Below are 6,000 nucleotides of genomic sequence, written 5' to 3' on the forward strand. Positions count from 1 at the left end.
CCAGCTGGACTAAACAGTAGCACAGAACTTGGCTAAAGCTAGCACTGTAACACATGTTGACAAGCCAAACATCTCAAGCTAAAGATCCAGATATATGTCTTTCTCCATCTAGAAACACGACTACAGTGGGGTGTAACGTAAATAATGTTCCATCTCTGCTTGAAGTTGGAAGTAAATTATATGCTAATATGTTAGCCATAACATATACATTTCAGAGAGAAATCTACTTTTTACTCTGCTATATTTATTAAAAGCTGTGGAACTAGTTAATTTTAAGAAAAAATGAGCATGTTTATAAAATACAATAATTACTAAAAAATTAAACAGGTGATTCCCAGTCTTTTACCCCTTACAAAGATGGTGTCTAATTGGGGCCAAATGTTATGTTTCATGTCTACAAATAGTTCAACCCATGTGACATGGCCCCTCTAAACTTGGGTGTCCAGTACCAGAGAACCTCTAGGCAGTTTTTAATCCATTATCAGATTTACATGCATTCAAGGTCAGTTACAGAGACAGAGTGCAGTTAAAATCAAAGCAAACTGTTTGCAGGACCAGACTGGGATAATAATTCAGGTCAAAAACTAACAGCATCCCAGACCACACATTCAAACCAGACCAAAATGTCATGCACGCTGTTAGCTTGAATAAGTCTGCTCATTCTTCTCTGATCTCACTCATTGACAATTTGCTTTCACGCACAGAACTGCCTCTGTCAATTGTCAATTCTAAACGCCCGAGCTAACGCATGAAAACCCCTTGAGGGCAGCTGTTTCTGAGACGGCGGCACTACCACATCTGGCACAAACAATCATACCACATTCAGAGTCACTTAGATCATGCAGCTTGCCCTCTGTTTGGTCAAACCACTGAAGCTTTTTTGCTGCAGGCGTGTTTATCGAGTTGCAACCAGACAGAGGAGCTGGATGGAGCAGTTGTTCCCAAAGTAGACAGTAAGTGTAGGCAATATATAACCAATACACAGATGTCCCATTTTATTGAATATGTTTTAATAATATGTAACACTCTGTTTCCAATTCAGTTTTTTTTAAAGACTTTAACAGAATCAAGTCGTTATCAGTCTAGATTATAATCTGACATAATCTCATTATAATTTCAAGACATTTCAGAAAGACAAATAAAAACGTTGAAAGCTGAATGAAACATCATGTTTACTGCAGTACAGAGTTGTCCAGTAGATGGTGTTGTCTATGCATATTTCACTGCTCTGTGCCATTTGAATCCCTTCTAGTTTTATAGCTCTACCTTGTGTTCTCACCATAAGGAATAATTCAACTGGTCCCCAGTGAGGGCATATTGATTTACATTCTCAGGTACAATACCTGCCAGGTGATAGCCAGGTAATGACAAAGTCTAATATTTATTATTCTTGGATGACATTTTTCTACAGCCCCAATTCCAAAAGAGTTGGGACACGGGATAAAATGTATATTAAAAAAAAAAAAAGACTGCAATGAGTTGCAAATACTTTTCAACTTGTATTTAATTAATACAGTACAAAGACAAGATATTTAATGTTCAAACTGATGAACTTTTTTGCAAATATACACTCATTCTGAATTTGATGTGAGCAATATGTTTCAAAACAATTGGGACACGGGCAACAAAAGACTTGGAAAGTTGTGGAATGCTCAGAAAACACCTGTTTGAAACTTTCCAGTCAGTGCTGCATTAAAAACCCACATGATTGTACAAAGGATAGTACAGGAGCTTGGAATAATTTTGCTGCTATGCAAAGAGAAAGTCATAAATCAGCAACATCCAGAAACACTGCTGACTTCTCTGGGCTCCGAGCTCATCTGAGATGGACTGACACAAAGTGTGCTGACGAGTCCACAATTCAGATCGTTTTCAGAAATCATGGACATTGCGATGTCCAGCCGTCCAGATTTTTACCGGTGCTAACTTCAAAAGCCAGCATCTGTGATTGTATGACCACTTGTCAGTGTCCAACTCTAAAGAGGCCCCATTAATGCTGAAAGGCACATACAGGTTTTGGAGCAACATATGCCGCCATCCAGACAACATGTTTTTCAGGGACGTTTGTACTTATTTCAGCAAGACAATGTCAAGACACATTCTGCAAGTGTTACAACAGTTTGGTTTCGTAGTAGAGTTCAGGTTCAGGACTGACCTGCCTGCAGTCCAGACCTGTCTTCCAATGAAAACGTGTGGTGCATTGTGAAGCACAAAATATGACACCAGACCCTGGACAGTTGAGCATTTGAAGTTGTATATCAAGCAAGAGTTGGAAAGATTTTATCTTTTAAAACTTCAGCAATTAGCGTCCTTAGTTCCAAAACACTTACTGAGTGGAGAGGGAAAAGATTTGGACCATGTTGCAGGCATCAAATTCAGAATGAGTGTATATTTACACAAAACACTGAATTTAATCACTTGGATCATTAAATACTTTGTCTTTGTACTGTATTCTCTCTAAGACAGGTCGGAAAGGTTTTTGAAATCACTGCATTCTGTTTTTATTAAAGTTTTAAACAGCATAAACACTTGGAATCAGGGTTGTATTTGTCAGAGAATGGCGATGGAAGTAACTGAGACACACAAAGACACTCCAGAGAACATATTACATCCTACTTCATGTGATATCCATCTGAAGGTATTGACATTTCTAAAGGTCAATAAGAACAAGACAAGCCGGTTGCTGATCTCTACTAATGTCTGTTTGTCTTTTGCTTTAAACTCCAGTGGAGTCAAATGGCTGGTAAAAACCCGAAGAAGCCCGCCACTACTTCTCTTCTCCTCTGTGCCCTCCCACTATGCTACCTCCGTCTCTGTTTTCCAGCTGTATGTATGCAGTAAAAATAGTAAAGGTTAGCAGACTGCACTGTCCCTTAAAAGAAGAAAGAACTCACTCGGCTACTCTGCAGGGTGGTGAGTTCAGCTAGAGTTCACAGGAGGCCTGCTCTGTCTTAACTTCCTGTTTTCAGATTAATGTAATAATATCAAACAGACAATGGACGCCGCTCTAGATTCTAGATCTTTAAAAGGCCTAAAAATGCAATAAAATAAAAACTATGGCATCTTAGATTTGAAACCACTGATGTAAGGGATTTCTCTAAGTGTTTATTCAGCAGTGGAATGCTCAATAAGAAAGGAATTCATTCACAGAAAATGTGAGATGAATTATGACCAAAAAATCATATTGATCAAGTGGACAGAGAGTTATGATTTAAGTTCAGTAACAAAAAAATAACATAATATACTACCAGTATACCGTGATACCAGTATGGTGGTGCTCCCACACCAAAACACCAGTTGGCATTTAAAGCTCAGTTTTACTCACTGCAGGCCTGTATGGTCAGAAACACACAGTTCCCCTTGAATTGCTCTAGACTGAAGCATGAAGCATCATGAATGACTGCGTGACGTTCTGAATGGGGATCTTGGTCAACCTACAGTGACTATTTGCCGCCATTATGACACGTGGAAGTGGGCGGGTTGAGACAGAGTTTCCTAGTTCATGGGTGTGGGTATAGAAAAGACAATGGTTTTAAGAATGGTCCTAAACTCACATGAGTTAAAAAAAATTCTTCATAAAAAAAGAGTCTATTTACCGTCAGCATTAAAGGAGCAGTGCGTAAGATTTACAGGGCTCTATTGGCAGAATGTAGCAGAAGAAGTATGTTTTCATTAGTAATCAATAAAAAAAAAACATTTGTCATAATGGATAGTTGTAGAGGAAAGCGGATATTTTCCTTATAATTTTGATAACAATATAAAAATTGGGGTATTAGTAATATTCTTTAAAAATGTGTTAAATGTAGAATATGCAGGATTTGTCAGCTGCTGTTTGTAAACACATTCAAATTTGGCCCCTCCTCCCCGGCTCAACAAACGAGAGGGAGAGAGAGGTAGAGAGTGACAGGAAGGGCACAGGTGAGAACAAAAAAGTGAATCAGAAATAAAAATGATTTCCTAATTATTCTGTGTGAGTCTAACCAAAGGGATCCTACATCCTGTTTACATTAGTCAGTACAGTGTTTTTTTTTGTTTGTTTGTTTTCTTTTTGGAAAACCCACCTGCATTGTATTTGTAATAATAATAATAATTCATTTGTTTTCATTTGGTTGGGTTTTTCCAAAAGAGAGAATGCAGACTCAGGACAAATTATGCTTGCATGCATGAATATAAAAACTAAACATTTCTATAGAATCTTTTTGATTTTTCCTTTCTATGTTTTGTCATTTATATTTCTTTAAAATCCGCCAGAATTTGTGTATATCACAGTATATCTAATCTATACAGTAATGATATTTATTGATTATATAATGTCATTAATGTATTATATTAGATATACTGTGATATACACAAATTCTGGTGGATTTTAAAGAAATATAAATGACAAAACATAGAATCGATAAATCTGTTTAATATAAATATTTGATGGTATTCAGGCTGAATCCATCATGTTGTGAGCTTTTTCATTTTGTAAAGGAGTATTAGGACAGAACATGTTTCTTTTATCAACTTATCATCAACTTATCATCACACATTTGCAAAATATGGAAATTGTGTAGCTGCTGCCTCTGCCTGTCACTCCTAACTGACTTAGGAGACCTCTGGAGCTCTCTTAAAGTCCATGTAAAGGAAAAAAGGACCTTGTTTCCAAACACATTATACTTGTTATAACATTTACTGAAATCATGTGAAAATACTGAGAACTATGTGTTACTGAATACTGGAGTTGGACTGGTATACGGTTGTTCACGATTTTTGTGACCAGGATGTTTTGGGCAGACCTGAAACATGGCTCGGTGACGTGTCGCAGCCATGGTCCCCAAACACTACAACGACACAGCCTCACCCTCCCCTCACCCCCCCTAATGGTCAGTTATGAACAGCGACTCTCTCAGTCCATATCAGCCCAGCAGTTCAGTTCAGCTCACTTCAGCTCCAACAACCCAACACGCTAGGAAAAAAAAATACCATCCTGTCACCATCCTCTGGCTCTGGTGGCTCACACATGTCCAATAAACCTGCTAGATGGAGCGTCCATGTTTCAAATCATTTTCAGGTCGCTGTGGTGGCCTCCAGCATTTCAGAGCAGAGAAAATTGCTCATTTTATCATGATTTTGAAACTTAAATTATACATCTGATGATTTTTTTAATTATTCAGATCTGGCTGGGTGATTCATAACACATGTTTCTGTGATGTGACAAACACAGAACACACATTTATTTGTTGCTTTACAGTATCTTCAAGTAATTTGCAAGCTGAGAACAAGTACTAACACGTAAAAACATCTAGTACATGTATGTGTGGCACTTCATCCCAATTCTAAGAATTAGGAATTTGACACTTTGATAGTTTTACTTTATGCACATCATGGATGCTATTTTTTGGCTACTTTAGTAGCACATGACATTAATCATGGTAAATACAAACAGCATTTTCCTTTCACCACTTGTCTGTGAATGCAGCAGCAGTAATTAAGAAAAGTAAGAAGCGTCCGTGAAAAAAATATTTCCAAGACCCTTTAATTAAAACATAATCTTCATCCATATTACTGCAGTCAGTTTCACTCTTCATTATATTTGTAAGTTGTAGTCTATACTGAAACATATACAGAATTGCACTGCAAAATATTTCCTAAATGTGCAACCTGGATATGTCACATTGCATTCTCATAGACCAAGGTAAACACATCTCTAATTGTCGTACTTATTTAAATTATGCATTGACCAGACCTGCATTAGAATCGTGTGTCCACATGATGCAATGAAACTGTTTTTGCAGACTGTAGGGAAAAGGCTGTGAGTCTCAACCTCCTCAGACCTGAAGGGTGAGCTCCTGGAAATCCTGGCCACACTGTCCACAATCTAATTTAATCTGAAGCCGTGAGCCCCGTGCTGCATGTGGCGTGTCGGCTGTCCAATAGTACAACAGTTTAAAAGGCTTAAGAGACCGTCAGCCTGGGAAAGGATCATGCTATCCTCAGCTGAGTGAGTCGTGTCAG

The sequence above is a fragment of the Lutjanus erythropterus genome, chromosome 11 (assembly GCF_056507025.1).
Source record: "Lutjanus erythropterus isolate fLutEry1 chromosome 11, fLutEry1.hap2, whole genome shotgun sequence".
NCBI lineage: Eukaryota > Metazoa > Chordata > Actinopteri > Lutjaniformes > Lutjanidae > Lutjanus > Lutjanus erythropterus.